The sequence below is a fragment of the Nicotiana tabacum genome, chromosome 3 (genome assembly GCF_000715075.1).
Source record: "Nicotiana tabacum cultivar K326 chromosome 3, ASM71507v2, whole genome shotgun sequence".
NCBI classification, from domain to species: domain Eukaryota; kingdom Viridiplantae; phylum Streptophyta; class Magnoliopsida; order Solanales; family Solanaceae; genus Nicotiana; species Nicotiana tabacum.
Genome location: NC_134082.1, coordinates 123,626,638 through 123,648,131, shown reverse-complemented (window position 1 = coordinate 123,648,131; position 21,494 = coordinate 123,626,638). Strand labels below are relative to the sequence as shown.

Here is a 21,494-nt window from a genome sequence, read left to right as displayed (position 1 = left end):
ATTTATAAATTAATATCCTAAGTATTAGGTTTAAGGGTTATTTTGGTATATACTATATTTTGTTAAGGGTATTTTAGGTAAGAAGAAAAGCCAAAACTGCTTCTGCTTCTGCTTCAGCTTTTGGAAAGAAGCTACTTTTTTCTGCTTCTCTGAAACTGCTTCTGCTTCTTCCCAAAAACACTTTTTTCCCAAATAAGCTTGGCCAAACACCTCAAATTAAAAAAAAAGTGCTTTTGGGAAAAAAAGTGCTTTTTTCCCCTTGAGAAGCTTGGCCAAATAGTCTATTAGTAGTTGCGGTGGAGTCCTTTTCTAAAGTAGAGATTTTACCTAAAGTTAAGGCAAATATCCAACTACAAAGAAAGGATATATCCAACGTGGCTATTGTATATGAGCCTCTTCATAAATTAAATGTAGTAAGGAAAAAATTATTATTTTAATCATGCAAAAGTGGAATTTTTCTGGCAATGTTAAAATTCAAATACCAAGTGATCAAATATCCATATTTGCAATCAAATGAGATCTCAAGCTACATTTTGACGTGATATTCAAAGGACGTCGCATGATACTTCAAGCCTAACCCTAATGATTTAATATCCTAAGAAGTCTTGAAGTAGGGGACATTTATAGACATGTAAAATTCATTCGATTCAAATGTAAGTCTCAATCCATTGGGCTAGCCCATTTAATTGACTAAAGTAACGAGCCCACTTCATTAAGCCCAAGATGTCATCTTCCTGGAGGCCCAGTTTGGTGTCACGTGTCAAATGACGTGGTGCGCTAAGTTAGACAGGAGAGCCAATAGGATTGTGCCACGTGTCAAAATGACAAAGCATGTCAAGTCACATTAAAAGGGTCAATGAAATCGCGCCACATGTGCAAGTGACATATTCTAGCCAATCAAATGCGGCCTTGTCACACTTTAATTTGATTGGTCGGAAAGAGTTTGTTCTTATCATAACACCTCCCTTCCACAACTATAAAATAGGGGTCTTCATAACTCAAAAAAGACACCAGAAGTTATAAAAAGAAGCAAGAGAGAGCTCGTGAATCAAACGCCACAAATTTCTCTACAAGTTTCAGACTTCAAGAAACCAAGTTCAAGTTTAAGAAATCAAGTTCAAGTTCAAGAATGAAGAACAAATCAAGTATTCAAGATCAAGAACAAAGTCAAATCAAATACAAGGCACTCAAGATCAAGTCTACTTGTTCGTGATACAATTCGTGGCAACAATCAAAGTGTTCGCGACGGTTAAATCAAATTCAAATTCAAGATCAAGCTCAAAGGCCCTTGAATTTATACTAGAAAAGTAGAATTAGAGGAATCATAAAGATTGTAACACTCAAATATTTGAAATAAAATACTACAATTGTTGCAATATTTTTTGGTCTTGATTTTATTTTCTCGACGCAAATTTATTGTCTACACTTGTAAGGTTGATCTTTTGCCAGATGCCAAGTTGAAAGAGTTGAGAGTACTCATGATTGTGTTACACGCTGAATTCTACCGCTCGAACTACTTCCATCCATAGTGAATCCACCCTCACTAGGTTGTCGATTGGGGTTGTTTCCTGTTCCATTGGCACCTTGTGATTCTTCAGTAACTCCAGGGCCGTTGATATTCCTTTGGAGATATTCCCCAGAGGCAATTGGTGTTGTTTCTCCTGAGGTGGTTGTTGTTGATTCTCTTGCACTGAAGACGAAGTTTTCTGGCGTGATTCCTGCTGGAGGATCTTGAACTGTGGGTCACATAAGGGTCCTCTACTGATAGATATGGGAAGAAAGGCATGTTGTTGAAGATTTGTTGCATCTTGTTGTTGACCGATGGGTCTTTGTTCTGTTGCATGTGACTTGGGTAGCTCTATGCCATGACTGCCTGCCATAGTTATGCTCCAAACATCCCCAAATCCCTGTTTAGGGCTTCTGTAGTTACCCTTGCCAGATGAGCTGGGTTCTGGATGATTAGAAAGATTAATTGATCGCCCAACTGAAAATCGTAATATAGGTCTTGGCCATGGAGGGCTAGTTCCAACCACGATGTTGGTATGTGGTCTAGCGGTGGTGGGGTGGAGGTTAGGAAGATTAGGGGGTTGGTACTGGGTTCCATTTTTGGGTTTCTTTTGTCTGATCTTTTTTGGGTTAGTAATAAGGGGTAGGTTATTTGGGTAATCAACCGTTTTGGGGGGTTGTGGAATTGAATCGACAGTCATGCTTGATGTTTTAAAGTTTGTGTCTGATACACAGATTGTGGGATTATTGTGATATCCGGTTGAGTTGATGAGTTGTGTCAAATCACTTAAGATCTTTTGATTGCTTAGCTTTGTCTCTTGAGCTTTCATGGAGGGTTTTTTTCCAGTTGGTGTTGGTAGAGGAGACGTAGTGTTGTAGGAATCATGATTGAGGTCTACCATAGAGTCTAGTTGTTCAGATATGGGGAGGGCCCAGTCTGAATTTTCTGACTTTCCCCTTGGCTTTTGGGCTTAGTTGACTTTGGGTGTGGGGTAGTGTCCATTGGATTTGGGTTGTTGTGTGTGGGGTTCGATTTGATTTTTGCTAGTGGTGTAGGCCTCTTTTCAGTATTTGGGTGTTGCTCTGCAGGCCCTGGGTCTGCTTTCCTCTTCACACTTGTATTGGGCCTTTCTTTTGTGGGTTTCCCAGTTGTAGCTTGCTTTTCTGATTGTTGCCTTTTTATGTTTATGGGTTGGGCTTCGTCCATGTCCTGTAGAGGGTTAGATTTTGAGGTGTATTGAAATGTTTGAGTGCCAAAAAACTTACTAGATGTAGCATCAAACATTTTGACTTTGATGCCATCTGATTTTGCTGTTGGTTTGCTCTTTCTACTCTGGTCCGTTGCTGCACTTTGCTGCATGGTGTTCTCCTTTTTACGCCTTCTTGGAAAAGAAATAACTTTTCATTCCTCTTCTTCCTCATTATTTTATTTTTGACATGAATCACCGTTAGGCTTTGTATTTGAGCACTCTAGGCTATCTTGCATATTTGTTGTTTGATGTTGTTTTTGTCTGTGTGATCATCCTCTTATAGGGTGCCCTATCCTTCCACACCCAGTGCACAATACGTTTTCTCCTTCATATACCACCAAATGTTTATGGTCCCCTATTGTAACAGAGGTAGTAACTGGTGTTTCTAAGGGTACCTGGTTACATATTTTTGCGTATCTACCTCTCAGCGTGGCGGAGGTGCACGTATCAATTTTTAGGAGCTTCCCAAGTTTTCTGCCTACTTTTTCTAGGACCTCTTTGTCGTATAATTAAGTGGGTAGTTGTGGGAGGCGTACCCAAATTGCAGTGAAGGATAGAGTCGCTTCTTATGGGACGAATTTAGGTTCCCGCCTTCTGACTGAGAGGAAGCTGCCAGAGATGAACCACGACCCTTTTTGGATGGCCTTCACTAGATTTTCCTCCTTACCAAATTTGACTATGAAAAAATCCCATCCTAAGTCAATCAAGATTAACTATTCGGATGGGCTCTATAATTCAATTAATTTAGATCGGAGGAGATAGTGTGGCATACGCCTTCCAAAAAACTTGATGATGACTGAGTAACGCTATAGTTCATATAACATGTTTTATCCTCTTGAGATAGTAGGATTGGGTTTGTTGTTTCCTTTCCTTTTTGTTGCGTTATTGTGGATTCTAGCTCGGAAGCAAAGTAGTCAGCTTGTGTGGTATCTTGCTTATCTAGGAGCATTTCCTTGTATGAATGGGCTTGGGGGTATCCTCTTCCATGATAGTGTCGTCCAACGGTTCCGGTGGTATGTTTGGTATTTTGGGTGGGTTTTCCATTAGTTTCTTTCTGGTGATGGATGAGAGTTTTTGATAGTGCCAGGACTTGACTTGTCTCTCTGCTAATCATACGATGGACGCAGAGCGGAGATAGCGTATTATGTACTTTACATTTTAAAGGGTGGGGTGCGCCTGGCTACCACTAACTTGTCTTTCAAGGTTTTTTATATGTCCTAGTTGGCTTATCGCACCAACTTTTGTGTTCAAATGCATACCCGTAAGTTGAATTATCTATTTTTTTATGGAAGATAAAATATATACACCCTCCATTTCATTTTATGTAAACATATTTGACTGAATTAGAGGTGCTTATTGGGCGGATCAGGCGGATAATTATGTTTAACGATTCAGCTTATCGGTTATCGGATATATGTAGTAATCCGCTGGCCATCCAATTAGACAACGGGCGGATTGGTATCGGATTAACGATTATCGGACTGTTTATCGGTTAAACCAAATAGAAATTTTTTTAACAATCATTCAATCAATGTCAAACGGTTCAAATCATAGATCTCTTTCTCTAGTTCTATCTTGAGATGTTGTGTTGATGTTTTCTTTGGTTCTATCTTGGAATTGTGTTTGTACTGTCTCAATTTTTATGTGTATTTTCTGAAAAGTATTGATTAAACAATTGTATTATATAGCTGGTAAAATTCTATTATGAAAAAAAAATCTATCACTACTGCAGAGAATACATATGCATTTCTAACTTTTTATTAGTTTCCACTTATTTTTCATTTGGTTATTATAAAGGCATCCAAGTTACTTAAGTCAAATGTCATATAAGGCAACATAGTCTGAATTTGCTGCAAGTATATAGTCTGAATCTGCTGGTAGGTGTAAATAGAAAAATTCTTAACGGGTTAATGGTTTATCCGATAAGAAAATTGAGTAATTCGCTCTTAAACCGTTAAATCGTTAATTATAAAATCTCAATCCGTTCACCATTCATTACATCGATAATCCGATATCAATAAGCCAATAAGCCATCGGTTCGGTTCGGTTCGGTTAACGGTTTCGGCTCGGTTTTGAACAACCCTAGACTGAATACATATGCAGACCCTTAAACTTGTCTGTTTTTTTTTTTATTTAAACACATAATCAAAGCTTTGTTCCTATTAAACAGCCGAACTCAAACCTGAATGTGTCTATTAGACACAATTCGCTAACATGGCATAGTGTTTGTAATAGAAATGCTCTAGGCGCCTAAAAGACATATTTTTCTTTTAAAAAATATTTTTCTCACTTCTTCCCCTTCTCTCTCCTACTACCAACCTCCCCAGATTTCCACTACTGCCATAGCCACCTCCCCTTCCCCTCTCCACACATTCACCACCATTAGCTCACCACTGCCACCACAACCTTTCCTTATCATCTCCCTTCTCTCTCCACAACACCGGTGCCACCGCCATCCTTGTCACCATTATTATTACTAGAATATTCAACACCCATTTTAAAGATCAAATTTATCATTAGAAGAAATACAATTCAAAGCTTGGTACCAAACAAATTAATTAAAAAGTAAGACTTTTTTTAAATATCAAGACATTGCTTCAGAATAAGCTTTTAAAGTTTGATGGTATGAAATTTTCATCATCATTTTTCCGCAATTATCTGATTTCGATATTTCAAACTTGAGATCACAAGAAAATGCAAATAATTTTTCAGACTGTAAAAAAAATAATGAATTAGAAACTTTGAAAGAATGGCAAATACTAAGATTAGCAAAGCTAAAACCTGAAATTGGTTAGATAAAGAACAAGAGTCAAATTAAATTCTGTCATAAACTCTAATTAATCAAACAATTAAGCTTGCCCAAACCTAGAAACCAGACCAAAAAAGTGATGAACAAGAGAATCAAGAATGAAAATGAGGAAAATAAAGAGCATGGTCTCTATAGAGTTGGGAAGGAAGACGATCTGGGGGCAAGGGCCTTTGGAGTTGGTTTGGGCAAGAGTTGAGGGGGAAGGGGGAGAAAGGATTGGCGGAGAGGGGGGAGAGGTTCCATAAACAATTTTAAAGTTTTGTTTCTTTTATTTTCCACGTGTCACAATTTGATTCGTTTTCCTTGCCATGTAGGAAGCGTTTGGTAACACACACTATTATTGTTACAAAGACAGCAATTTGTGTTTAATAGAAACAAAGCTTTGTTCAGGAATCTAAATGAAAAAATGGAAGTTTAGGGGCCACTTATGTATTCAACCTTTTTAGTCCATTTCAAATAGAATGAGATTTTTTTATATAAGGAAAGAATTTTTTTTGAACTTCTAATTTTATTCTCAATAAGCAGCTTTTATAGTCACACAGACACTCTAACATGTTTAATACAACAAATTTCAAAAAAGGTATAGTTACACAAATTTTATGACTTATTTAAGATCACAAATTTTAAAAATTTGCATTTCTTTCTTAAACTCCGTACTCAATCAAATAGGTTTACATAAATTGAAACGGAGGGAGAGCTTTCTTCTCGTTGAGAAGATTATATACTCCAAATTGTGACAAACAAAAAACAATGGAGAAACTTTCTTTACTTCGTGTGGGTTATTTATCAATTTTTAATTCGCCTCCTTAAGATTCGAATTATGTTCCCACTGAATACGCAACCTTGTAACCTTTTCTTTTAGCGCAATTTCATACTTGACTTCGCTAAAGTTGTTCAAGATTATATATGTGTGTGTAAAAATATACTTCATATTTTCTTATATATTGAGTATAATTTTTCAACAAAAAATATTCAAACTGCCAATACTTTACTGTATATATGGCTGCCAGTAAGTGTCATAACAATACGGCTTAATTTTGTTATATTTTTGAATAGCAACCTAAAATGTACATGATGTCACGACCCATTTTCTGAACAAGCCGGGACCGGCACTCGATCACTAAACATGACCGAGCGAATCATCTCTGCTTATCAAATATATTATAACTCCAAACTTTATATGCAACAAGGCAATACTCCAACCAAATACTTTTGATTAATTTAAATATTTAAATAAATTAACTCCAAAACTTTATTTGTAGTAACTACTGAATTTCTGCTAAGTTATTATCAAAAACATCTAAATCTTAACCCATGACTATGTCTATGAAGCCTCTACTGATAAACTGACGCACTGCTGAGGACATGAGATTTCCTGGCAAGTTCTCTAAGTAAACAAAGAAATAACTAAATAAAGATGACTCAAAGGAGAAAAAGTGGAGCTCACCAATAGCACTGGAAGAGAAGGAAGTCCTAACCCATAGCCTGATCGCCTGCAAAATCGGTTCATACGTTGTACGGCATACCAACGTAGGTTCCCAAAAGAGAACGTCAGTACCATCCATTGTACTCAGTGAGTCTCAACAACAGGGGGCGAAACTTTAATAAAATATATATTATGAGCAAAGATTCTAAATGTATGTAAAATATTTAGCTTATAAGAATAATTCAAAAATAATTGCATAATAGAAGTTTATGAATATTTTAAAAGAAATTCGTTTCTTTTTCTTTCTTATAAAAAAATACTTCACTTTATACTTTGGGAGTTCCAACTATCCTGACTTAATTCTGTCTCAGTCACCGTGTGATTGGCACGGGTTCGATCCCAACCTGATCGAATAGGCCTAATCCACGAGGTGCCACTCGCTTCATGGTTCTCAGCGCTCATGTCTCATACCTTAGCATGACTAAGTAAATTCTCAGCAACGAGACCCTCGGCTCATGTGTTCCCTTGGCACAAGTAGTTTCAGGAAGTCAACGCCTTGGTGAGGACCCTAGGCCTGGACGATGACCCCTTCTCAAAATAAAGGATACTCCCCAAAAAATTTTCTTTCTAAAACTTCTTCTTGTGATTTTTCAAGTCTAAATCTTGTATACATACTCATACTTATGTCCTTAAATGTAAGGTATGGCGTAAGAATGAAATAAACATTCAAAAGTATTTATAAAGATTCTTGATCCTTCATGAATTTTCAACATGAAAATGGCATATAGAATAACATAAAAATCTGAAATTTATGCACATATATCAAAATAATCATCTAAACTTTAGCTAGAAAATAATTCTAAGCTAATAGGTACTTACTACTCCAATTAAGTATATATTAACTCTTTTATGAAATTCATCAAACACCTTGTGTGCGTGCTTTTGTAAGTTAAACCACTTTAGTAAAGAGTTATATCAACTCACCTTAAAACTTCTCGAGCCAATATGTAGACTCCAGTCCAATTTATACCCGTCAAACAATTGATTCTACAACAACCAGTGTATTTTAATTAATTTTAAAGTTTCACACCTAAACATGTAATTTATTGTCGATATAGAGGAAGAAGGGAATTAACTATTCAATTCTTACCTATCACCACTGTAGGATAATTGACAATAGGAAAATTTATATACCTGAATTCAAGAATTAGTGATTGGTAAAGAACCCTAAAATTTTATTTTGATTTGTGCAGAACAAAACAATGTTCTGTTTCTCATCTAAGGCTTCTGCCTTTTCGTGAATTGTCGTAGAAACATATAAGGCTTGAAGCTTTGTTTTCCAACAGCCCTTTATGGGCTTTAGGCCCCTTTTTTCCTTTTTTTTAACTTAACTAATAATTAGTGATACCCACTTTTAATAATTAATAATATTAGAATTATTAATAGTTTCCTAATTGTATATCCAATTATTTAAGTGTGTGTGTATATATATATATAATGATAATAATAATAATAATAATTTAATTCTATAATTAGCTTGTCTCGGAACTTTTATAAATTTGAGGAGTGTTACAATCTTCCCTCCTTAAAAACATTCGTCCTCGCTAGGGTCTTATTCTTAAGCTAACAATCGTTCCTTAGGTCCTTGAACCTCTTAAATTTTCTTAGCACTACTGACTCTTCCAAGGGACTCAAAATTTTGGCTAACTCCCTAAATTTTCAAAAACTCGGCGTAAACTAAATTATTACAACAACTAAGTATAATCTAGGAAGGATAGAAACACTTGCTAACTTGTATTTAATAAATGAAATATAAATGTCAAACCAAACTTAGGTTTACATACCTTTTTCCTCAAATAAATATGGATATTTCTTTCTCATATCTTCCTCGACCTCCCACGTAGCCTCTTTTGAATCATGATTACTCCACAAAACTTTTACTAATGCTAAATCTTTTGTTCTCAACTTTCTTACTTGCCTATCGAGAATTTCTATAGGTACCTCTTCATAAGTCAAGCCTTCTTTAATTTCTATGGTATCGGCAGGTATTATATGCAACTCATCATGAATGTACTTTCTAAGCATAGACAAATGAAAGATAGGATGAACAGACGACAACTCAACGGGTAGCGCTAGCTTATAAGCCACGTTTCCTTTCTTTTCTAGAATTTCATAAGGTCCGATAAATCTAGGGCTAAGTTTCCCTTTCTTACCAAACCTTATAACTCCTTTCATTGGTGAAACTTTCAAAAATACCTTATCACCAACCATGAACTCTAACTCACGATGCCTCTTGTCAGAATAAGACTTTTGACGACTTTGAGCCTCTTTAAGTCTTTCTCTAATTAACTGAACTTTCTCCAAGGCCTCACAAATAAACTCTGGACCAATCAACGGCACCTCTGTTGGTTCAAACCAACTCACTGGAGACCTACATCTCCACCCATACAACGCTTCATAAGGAGCCATATCAATGCTGGCCTGATAGCTGTTATTGTAAGCAAATTCTATAAGTGGAAAGTGATCATCCCAATTATCTCCAAAATCTATAACACACGCACGCAGCATATCTCCGAGAGTCTGAATGGTCCTTTCTGCCTAGCCATCGGTTTGTGGATGGAAAACAGTACTTAAATTGACCTTGATACCTAATCTTTTCTGAAATGCCTACCAAAAATGCGCCTTGAACTGAGGGCCTCTGTCAGATATGATTGAAACTAGAGTCTCATGCAATCAGACAATTTCTCTGATGTACAACTGCGCATACTGCTCTGCGGAATCTGTCATCTTTACTGGTAGGAAATACATGGACTTTATCAGTCGGTCTACAATAACTCAAATGAAATCATGTTTACGGTACGTGCGAGGTAGACCTACTACGAAATCCATATTAATCATCTCCCACTTCTACTGTGGTATCTCTATATCTTGATCTAGGCCACCAGGCCTCTGATGCTCGGCTTTGACTTGCTGGCAATTTAAATATTTAGTCACATGATCTGCCACTTGTTTCTTCATGCCTTTCCACCAATACAACTCTTTCAAATCTAGATATATTTTGGTAGCACCTGGGTGGATAGAGTACCTCGAACTGTGAGCTTCCTCCATTATGGCCTTCCTAAGACCATCTACATCAGGCACACATAACCGATCATTCAACTTCAAAACCCCGTCACTTCCTAGAGTGAAAGCAGTGATTTCTCTGTTTCTGACTCCTTCTTTTAATTTCACTAAGTACGGATCTTCGTCTTGCTTAGCCTTAACATGTGCAACAAAGGAGGATTGCGCTAAGGCATAAGCAGTTATACCTCCTTCTTCGGTCTCATCTAATCTAATTCCATCATTTGCTAGTTTTTGAATTTCTAGACCCAAAGATTGCCTTTGTACTGCAAGATGGGCCAAGACACCCATTGACTTCCTACTAAGTGCATCTGCTACCACATTAGCTTTGCCCGGGTGATAAAGGATATTGATGTCATAATCTTTCAATAGCTCGAGCCACCTTCTCTGTCTCAAATTTAATTCTTTTTGCTTGAAAATATGCTGGAGGCTTTTGTGATCTGTAAACACTTCAAAATGCTCGCCATAAAAGTAGTGTCGCCATATTTCTAATGCAAACACCACTGCTGCAAGCTCCAAGTTGTGTGTAGGGTAGTTCTTTTCATGATTCTTTAACTGCATGGAAGCATAAGCAATAACTTTTCCATTTTGCATAAGAACACAACCAAGGCCCACTCTGGAGGCATCACAATACACTGTGAACCCACCCGAACCTGTTGGCAAGGTTAACACAGGTGCAGTGGTCAACGTCTTCTTTAACTCTTGAAAACTCTACTCACAATTGTCTGACTATTAGAACTTAACTACTTTCTGAGTCAACTTAGTTAATAGAGCTTCAAGTGAGGAAAACCCCTCTACAAACCTTCTATAGTAGCCACCTAACCCCAAAAAACTCCTAATTTCAGTTGGCGTTGTCGGCCTAGACCAGTTCTTGACTACTTCTGTCTTCTGAGGGTCTACCTTTATTCCTTCACTAGATACCACGTGGCCTAAGAATGCCACTGACTAGAACCAGAACTCACATTTTGAAAACTTGGCATAAAGCTCATTCTCCTTCAAGGTCTGTAAGGCTATTATGAGGTGTTTTGCATAATCTTCCTTGCTCTTAGAGTACACCAAAATATCGTCTATAAACACAATAATAAAGGTATCTAGGAATGGCTTGAAAATTATGTTCATGAGGTCCATGAATACAGCTGGAGCATTTGTCAACCCGAAGGACATCACTAGAAATTCATAGTGCCCGTAGCGAGTTCTAAAGGCTGTTTTAGATATATCTTCTTCCCTAATTCTCAACTGATGGTACCCCGACCTCAAGTCTATTTTTGAAAAGTACTTTTCACCCTGAAGTTGATCAAATAAATCATCAATTCTTGGCAGTGGGTACTTGTTCTTAATGGTAACTTTATTCAACTGCCGATAGTCGACGCACATTCTGAGAGACCCATCTTTCTTCTTGACAAACAGGACCAGGGCACCCCATGGTGAAACATTCGGCCTAATGAAGCCCTTGTCAAGGAGGTATTTCAACTGTTCTCTTAACTCATTAAGTTCTGCTAGAGTCATCCTATAAGGAGGTATAGATATGGGTTGAGTGCCTGGCATGAGATCAATGCCAAAGTATATGATTCTTTCAGGGGGAAGTTCGGGAAGGTCATCTGGGAAAACTTCTAGAAATTCTTTAACAACTGGCACAAACTGAAGAGCTGGTGGTTCTGATTCTGGATTAACGATGTGAGCCAAATAGGCGAGATACCCCTTACCGATTATTCGTTGTGCCTTAAGGTAAGAAATAAACTTACCTACAAGCGATGTTGAACTACCCTTCCACTGTAAGACTTCTTCATTTGGCAATTGGAACCTGACTATCTTGGAATGACAATCTAACATGGAATAGCAGGAAGATAACCAATCCATACCCATGATCACATCGAAATCCACCATTTCTAACTCTATGAGATCGGCTTTGGTATTGCGACCTTGGACTGAAACTATACAACCTCTATAGACTTTTGTGATTTTCACTAACTCGCCAACTGGAGTAGATATTAGGAATGGATCACTAAGTTGTTCAGGTTCTAGTCCGAGGTTAATTGCAAAGTATGGAGTCACATATGAAAACGTTGAACCTGGATCCATTATGGCATAAACATTATGTGAGCAGACTAAAAGTATACCTGTAATAACTTCTGCAGATGCCTCTGCACTCTGACGATCAAGTGTAGTAAACAAACGGGGTTGTCCCCCTCCCTGAGTAACTTGATCTGCACCTCTGCTTGCCCCATGCCCAACCTGATTATGAGAACCACGAGCCTGGGATGGTGCAACTGCAGTAGTTGAGGAACTAGAAGGATGAGTTAATCCACCCTGAAATTACGTTGCAACTTTGGGCAGTTGGCCTTTATATGCCTAGTGTCTCTACAATGATAGCAACCATAAAACCTGAGCTTGCACTGACCTGAATGTTGCCGCTTACATGCTCCACAAAGACCTTGTTGGTGTGAATATTGCTCAGTCTGACTCTGGCTATATGAGGATGATGTCCTAAAATTCTGATTCTGGCGAGACTGATTTCCGTAACTCTAAGTACGTCTGAAGGAAGACCCACCACCTGACCGATGACTAGACTAAGCTGGTGCTAATGACTCCTTATTAGATGAATCTCTTCCACCTCCGCTGGATGTACCATTAAACCTGCCCACTGTCCGAGCTTTCTTGTTATGCTTTTTTTCTTCTCTCTTTTATTGTTTGTCTTTTTCTAAGTGCTTGGCAAATCCCACAACAGAGGAGAAGGCTGTCATCCCTACTGCTGCAGCTGATGTCGTATCCTTAATGTGGTAAGCTAAACCGCCAACAAACCTGCGAATCTTTGCTCTTTATGTCTTAACCATGCGAGGAACATGCTTAGCCAACCTTATGAATTCTATGTAGTACTCTTGCACACTTTTATTCCCTTGCTTGAGCTGTTCGAACTCTATAACCTTAGCTTCCCTATTCTCTTCTAGGAGAAAGTTAGTCATGAAGGCCTCTTCAAATTCTTCCCAAGTAGGCAGACCATCATCTTCATCTCTTTCCTTTTCCCATATCTCAAACCAAGCGCCAGCCACATCTCTAAGTTGATAAGCAGCCAGCTCCACAACTTCATCATCAAATGCTTTCATCACTCGGAGGGCTTTCTTGACACCTTCCAACCACAACATTGGATCTTCATCAACTATAGAACCATGGAACACTGGAGGATTCAACTTCAAAAATTCATTCACTCTTGAGGACTCAGAATTGTTCTGTCTATTTGATTGAGGTGGAATCTCATCTCTTCTCTCATTCTAGGAGTTCCAACTATTCTGACGTAATTCTGTCTCGATCACCATGTGATCGGCATGGGTTCGATCCCAACCTGATCGAATAGGCCTAATCCACGAGGTGCCACTCGCTTTATGGTTCTCAGCGCTTATGTCTCATACCTTAGCATGGCTAAGTAAATTCTCAGCAACGAGACCCTCGACTCGTGTGCTCCCTACTTTGGCACAAGTAGTTTCAGGAAGTCAACGCTTTGGTGAGGACCCTAGGCCTGGACGATGACCCCTTCTCAGAATAAAGGATACTCCCAAAAATCGTTTCTTTCTAAAACTTTTTCTTGTGACTTTTCAAGTCTAAATCTTTTATACATATATCCTTAAATGTAAGGCATGTCATAAGAATGAAATAAACATTCAAAAGTATTTATAAAGATTCTTGATCCTTCATGAATTTTCAACATGAAAATGACATATAAGAGTAACATAAAAATCTGAAATTTATGCACATATATCAAAATAATCATCTAAACTTTAGCTAGAAAATAATTCTAAGCTAATAGGTACTTACTACTCCAATTAAGTATATATTAAATCTTTTATGCAATTCATCAAACACCTTATGTACGTGTTTTTGTGAGTTAAACCACTTTAGTAAAAGGTTATATCAACTCACCTCAAAACTTCTCGAGCCAATATGTAGACTCTAGCCTAATTTATACCCGTCAAATAATTGATTCTACAACAACTAGTGCATTTTAATTAATTTTAAAGTTTCACACCTAAACATGTAATTTATTGTTGATATAGAGGAAGAAGGGAATTAACTATTCAATTCTTACCTATCACCACTGTAGGATAATTGACAATAGAAAAATTTACATACCTGAATTCAAGAATTAGTGATTAGTAAAGAACCCTAGAATTTTATTTTGATTTGTGCGTAACAAAACAATGTTCTGTTTCTCGTCTAAGGCTTCCGCCTTTTAGTGAATTGTCGTAGAAACATATAAGGCTTGAAGCCTTTGTTTTCCAACAGCCCTTTCATGGGCTTTAGGCCCCTTTTTCCTTTATTTTTTATTTTTATTTTTAATTTAACTAATAATTAGTGATGCCCACTTTTAATAATTAATAATATTAGAATTATTAATATTTTTTTAATTGTATATCTAATTATTTAAGCGTGGGTGTGTATATATATATTCTTTCACTATAGGCAAGAAAAAAATAATAATAATAATTTAATTCTATAATTAGTATGTCTCGAAACTTTTATAAATTTGAGGAGTGTTACACATACATGAAGCCCATGCAATCACGAGAATAAGTGTATATGGAATGAAAATGGAACATGTTGGGATTGGAATTAACAGATCAAGGGCAGGACTAAATCAGAATTTGGGACTTAATTAGGAACCAAAAATAAAATTTAATGTGTATAACTAATGAACATATTAAATATTTTAAGAAACAAATACTCCTTTGTACCATAAACTTTGCTCCTACTTAGGAATACTTAGTATGGGCAGAGTTTTTTTTTTTTTTTAAAAAAAAGAGTACTATCAATACTAAATAGACTACTTATTTTATCACTTATTTCCTGTTTATCACTTATTTTCCTCATTTGGTTGGCGAGTAAAACCTTTTCTGAAAATATTTTCTAGTGTTTCGTTAGAGAGTAGAAAATATTTTTTAGAAAAATAATTTTTATGCTACTTTTAGGAAAATATTTCATGCAAGACAATGTTGAAATTTTTGCTCCATAACTAAAAAGAAAATACTAATTTTTTTTGGTTGAAAAAGAAAATACTCTACAATATGAAAAGAAATTACTTATTTTGTTGAAATGAAAGAAAATACTTTTTCTACATCATGAAAAAAAAATATTCATTTTGTTAAGGTGAAACAAAATACTTTTTCTGCATCATTTTGTTGAAATGAAAGAAAATATTTTTACATCATGAAAAGAAAGTACTTTTTTTTAAAAGAAAGAAAATACTTTTTTTTACATCATGAAAAGAAAATATTCATTTTGTTAAAATAAAATAAAATACTTTTTCAGCATCATTTTGTTGAAATAAAATATTTTTCTACATCATGAAAAAAAATTACTTTTTTTAAAAAGAAAGAAAATACTTTTTTTTACATCCTGAAAAGAAAATATTCGTTTTGTTAAAATGAAAAAGAAAGTACTCTATCTACAACATGAAAAGAAAGTACTCTTAATAATATTTTTATTTAGGGTGGGGGGTTTGGTGGGGATGGGGGAAAACTATACAAATTTGCTTCTACTTCTTAAACTATTTTTGGTATTCAAATATGCATCTAAAAAGAAAAAGAACGCAAAACAATAGTAGTAAACAATACTTTCAATGTTTAGAAGGAAAAAAAAAACTCACACACAACTATAGTGAGAAGAAACTTACAAAGGAAGAGGAGTTGGAATACCTTTATAGCATTTTTAATTTAAAAATATTATGTATTTTAAGTGAGCAAAAGTTGGAAGATAATCCACCACGCTAACTCATATTTTTTCTCATATTTTACCCATGAATACATATATTTTTATGGGTTGAAGCCCAAATTTTATTCAACTTAAGTATCACTCATCCAACCCACTAAAATATGGGCGAATTGGGCGGGTTGAATAAATATTAGGGGAGGCAAATGAGCGGGTTGGACTGAATTTGGGTAGGTCAAGATGGGTTAAGTCAATAAATGGGTCATTGCCCAACCCAGGCCAAAGTGTACTTGGGCTAAGATGGGCTGAGTCAAGATGGGCTAAACAATGGGTCATAACCCAAATCGCCCAACTTGACTCATGTTTTAAAACTATGCGCATCTTGCATAAAAAACCTTTTACCTTAAAATGTGTAAGTTAAAAATTATTTTGCGGGAGGAGGGAGGGGTTGTGGTGGGTGGTGTGGTGTAGAAAAACGAAAAAATATAGAATAGAAAATGAAATACAAAAAACAATTGAGGGGATTTGCGCGCGGGGGGTAGGCTGGGTGGTGCAAGGAAAAAAAATAGAAAATTAAAAATACAAAAAAAAATAAAAAATTTAGGGGGTTAGCGCGGGGGAGGGGGTAGGGGTAGGGTGGGTGGGGTGGTGCAAAAAAACAAAAAAAAATTAAAAATTAAAAATACAAAAAAAAAGTAAGTAAAAAAAAATTGAGGGGGTTAAGGGGTAGGGTGGGTGGGTAGTGCAGAAAAACAAAAATAAACAGAAAATTGAAAATAGAAAATAAAAGTAAAAAAAAAAAAAATTGTGGGGGTTTGCGCGTTGTAGGGGGTAGGGGTGGGTGGGTGATACGGAAAAACAATAAAATAGAAAATTAAAAATACAAAAAAAAAAGTAAAATTGGGGCAACTAAGTAAATTTCTAGATAAGTTGGGTTGAGATCCCTTTATTTTAAGTGAGTTTCATGGGTTGTATTTGGGCTGCTTAATGGGTTAGAATGAACTATAAAAAATAATGGATTAACTTGAGCTCAACCCAAATAAACTCATGAGCTAAAATATTTATAGCCCAATACATGAATCTCTGGACGAATTGGGCGGGTTTGGGCTCAAATTGTACCCCTACAAAATATGAGCTCATTTTGCTAGCACTATAAGTAGTCAAACTTGAAAACAGATCCAAAGGCTCTCATATTATCCTTTTGCAGGTGCACCCTCATACATTAATTACTTTCTGAAATTGGAAAAATATATAAAGTATGGGATTGGTAATGGTAGCTAATCAGATTTGATTTTGTAGCCAATAGCAATATATAGAACCTAAACGTGTTGTCAACCAAGTGAACATCAATTTTCAGCCTATGTGGCCCTCTATTTTTTAATTTCTTCTTTGAATTAACCTTCTCTATTCATTCTCTTTTGATGATCTCCTTTCTGATATCCACTTCTTAGCCTTTATTGCCTGCAAAATTTCATCACAATAGTTGAAACAAGAAAATAAAAAGCAGTCTGGTGCACTAAGCTCCCACTATGCGTGGGGTCCAGGGAAGGGCCGAACCACAAAGGCCTATTGTATACAGTCTTATCCTGCATTTCTGCAAGAGACTATTTCTACGACTCGATCCGTGACTTCCTGGTCAAATGGCAGCAACTTTACCAGTCGCCAAGGCTCTCCTTTAATAAGTATATTGTGGAATATCGTGGGTTAACTAGCACACAATCTCACACAAAGGAAATAGAGAAGAAAAATCAACACAAGGATTTAACGAGGTTCGACTAAGCCTAATCCTCGGGGCAAAGACAGAGAGAGTTTTTCACTATGAATGAGAAGAAAAGCACAATACAATCTCTAGAATTCCCAACTACAACCCCTATATATAGTCCCAAAAGGTCTCAAATATATATGAGAAAGGTTTCCCAATTTGACAAGGACTATAGGTTTTCCTTTCCCAAATCTATTAGGACAATGGGTTTTCCTAAACCTATAGGGACTATGTGTTTCCTAAAAATACAAGAAAATAATTCAAGCCACAAATAACAAATCTTCCCCTTGACTTGAATTCTCTTCATCAACAGGAACAACGTCTCTCTACCTTGCCCTCAGCCCTCGCAAGGGCTATATTGATTTCCGCACGCATCAACCAAGTCTAGGCAACGCCTAAACTTGTTAAGAGACTTAATCTCTTCATCCATAGCACTAATCTGTCGATTTGGTTCTGTACCCAAAATAGTTTTTGGATAGCTATAACACTCAAACACATGAGCGGTCTCTGCAACTACCAAAACAAATCCCACAGGATTCGTATATCCAAGAAGATTCCCATCAACTACGTTTGCAAACTTTTGCAGTCGGTTGATCACTCTCTTCTCTCTGTATGTCACAATGCTATATGGTTGTTGTTGCGCAGGTGCATCAACATTATCGTCTTGATCAATATTTTGCACCTCCTCTACTTCCTCTACTTTAGAACTACTAGGCTGAGCTAGTGGAGATTCAATTTCTAGCTCTATGCGGTCACTAACACCACGATTTGTTTCTGCTATTGCTGTCTCTCTCTGACTGTTCAGTGAGGCAGATTCATTGAATGTTACATCCCTACTGATAATTAGCCCTGGAGTCTTTTGATCTATGCACCACAACCTATAACGTTTCACTCCAGTTGCATACCCAAGAAATATGTACTTTTTTGCCATCGACTCAAGTTTTCCATCCCTCACATGAGCATAAGCAGGACAACCAAATATCCTTAAATTTGAATAATCAGCAGGCGAATCGGACCATGCCTCAAAAGGAGTTTTGAACTCAATAGCTGTGGATGGAGATCTATTGACCAAATAACAAGCTGTATTGATTGCTTCAACCCAAAAATCTTTGCTAACACATGAGTGTGAAAGCATGCTTCGTGCCCTATCACAAAGCGTTCTATTCATACGTCTTGCAACACCATTTTATTGTGGTGTTCCGACACAAGTGTGGTGTCTCACTATGCCCTCCTTGCTGCAGAAATTATCAAACTCAGAATTACAAAATTCCAACCCATTTCCAGTTCGAAGACGCTTAACTTTTCTTTCTGTCTGCCTCTCAACAATAGTCTTCCATTTAACAAATGTCGAAAATGCCTCATCTTTTGTTTTCAGAAAATACACCCACACCATCCTTGAGTAATCATCAATAAAAGTCATAAAATACCTAGCACCACTCTTGGAGGGAACTCTGTTTGGACCCCATAAGTCAGCGTGTATATAATCTAACTTGTCTCTGATTTTGTGCTCGGCCTTCTTGATGAACTTTACCCTTGTCTGTTTACCAAACACACAACGCTCACAAAAATTCAAAACTTGATTTTTGTACCCATTCAGCAAATTCTGCTTACTCAACAAAGACAATCCATTATCACTCATATGGCCAAGTCGCAAGTGCCACAACTGTGACTGATTCAGATCACTTTTCCCAGAAGCTACAGTAGCTTCCCCTTCAACTACACTGGCTTGAATATGATACAATTTAGAATGTAGTTTACCCTTCATGAGTACCATGGATCCTTTACATACTTTAAGTATTCCATTCTCTGAGTGAAATTTATACCCTTGATCATCCAAAGTCGAAAGAGAAATCAAATTTCTCTTTATCCAAGGAACATGCCAACACTCAATGTTTCTGATAATTCCGTCGAACATTCTCAATTTGATGTTACCAACCCCCTCTACTGGTAATGGATTATCGTCTCCCATATAGACAGTCGCACTCATTTGTTTGTAAGTTGCAAACCAATTCCTGTGTGGACACATGTGGAAAGTAGCACCAGAATCAAGAACCCAAGAATTTTGCCCATGACTAGAACTCACAGCACAAACTTCTCCTACATAGTCACTATCATTAGAATTATTGCCAGTTTCAACAATATCTGCCGAATTATCTATTTTCTGCTTCCCTCTTTTCTCCTTCAACTTAGGACAATCTCTCTTGTAGTGACCTTGCTCCCCGCATTCATAACAGTGTTGCTCCCTTGCTCTAAACTTTGATCTTGCGGTTGACTTTTTCCTGTTAAAGTCCTTTTGTTGTGTTCTTCCTCTAATCACAAGACCCTCGCCCTCAATTTTGCTGTCTGGAAAACTCTTTTTCAACTCTTTAGATTTTAGTGCATTACTAACATCTTCTAATAAAATAATGTCTTTCCAATATAGCAGTGTATCGGCAAAAGTATCATAAGACTGTGGTAAAGAACATAACACAATCAAGGCCTGATCCTCACTCTTAATTTTGATATCCACATTCTTCAGGTCCATTATAATTGAATTAAACTCATCAAGGTGAGTTTTAACAGGTGTACCTTAGTTCATACGAAGATTGTATAACCTCTTTTCCAGGTAGAGGCGGTTTGTCAGCGATTTCTTATAATACAGATCTTCCAGCTTCTTCCATGTCGTTGCTGCAGAAGTTTTTTCAGCAATTTCCCGAAGAACGCTATCTATAACGCTCATGAAGATCGCACTCAATGCCCTCTCCTTCAGGCCTTCCTTCTTTTTCTCTTTCATATCTTCCGAAAAATCATCATCAATTGCTTTCCATAATACTTGTAACACCAGGGATGATTTCATCCTAATCTTCCATAGACTGAAACTAGAACCTCCGTCAAATTTCTCTACTTCGTACTTTGTTGAAGATGATGAAGACATCTTAACCCTAGATTATATGTAGAAACCCGAACCTTGCTCTGATACCAATTGTTGTGAAATATCGTGGGTTAACTAGCACACAATCTCACACAAAGCAAATAGAGAAGAAAAATCAACACAAGGATTTAACGAGGTTCGGCTAAACCTAATCCTCGGGGCAAAAGCAGAGAGAGATTTTCACTATGAATGAGAAGAAAAGCACAATACATTCTCTAGAATCCCCAACTAAAACCCCTATATATAGATCCCAAAAGGTCCCAAACATATATGAGAAAGGTTTCCCAATTTGACAAGGAATATAGGTTTTCCTTTCCCAATTCTATTAGGACAATGGGTTTTCCTAAACCTATAGGAAATATGGGTTTCCTAAAAATACAAGGAAATAATTCAATCCACAAATAACAAAGTAGTTAAATAAAAGTAAGGATGAAAATGAAATTTAGGAGAAACAAGGAAAAGGGGACCTGCTTTTGCCAATCAATGAAACCAAATATGAAGGAAAGAGTAGTTGCTTGTATTGCAGAACCAAAAGTCCAATCCAAAGGCCCTTTGCTCTCAAATGTATAAGAAAACATAATATGGCAGAAACTGGGATTCCAACCAAATAGAATGAGCAAGATTCGCATTGTCACACCTCCTTTTTTTTTTACCACCCGAGGGTATATAAGAGTTTTTCCAATTAAAGTGACATAAATCGATATGTGATTATTTAATTTAATCAGAGTCGCCACTTGGAATAATTTATTTGGTGTCCCAAGTTACCGGTTTATTTTAAAATCTCAAATCGAGGAAATTTCGACTTTACTTTATAAGTCTGCGAACCAGAAATTCTAGATAAGGAATTTTGTTAACTCGGGAGAAGGTGTTAGGCATTCCCGGGTTCCATGGTTCTAGCACGGTAGCTTAAACTATTAATATTGGCCTATTATCTGATTTACTACACGTTTTAAACCTATAGTACATTTTTAACTTTTGACCGCTTTTAATTATTTATGAAATTATTCTGGAAC

At 36.7% G+C, this 21,494-nt stretch overlaps 1 protein-coding gene across 3 annotated transcripts in view; it reads right to left on the bottom strand.

Annotated features, from left to right (window-relative positions):
* Positions 1-21,494, bottom strand: part of LOC107769529 (protein DETOXIFICATION 12-like) — a 50,604-nt gene that overhangs the window by 17,019 nt on the left and 12,091 nt on the right. For 2 of the 3 annotated variants that reach the window (XM_075249847.1, XM_075249850.1), the window contains exon 3: positions 7,013-7,058. The gene's annotated coding sequence lies outside the window, so the exon portion shown is untranslated. Of the gene's footprint in view, positions 1-7,012; positions 7,059-7,975; positions 8,039-21,494 lie in introns of all 3 variants that reach the window. The other variant, XM_075249849.1, reaches the window with a different exon arrangement.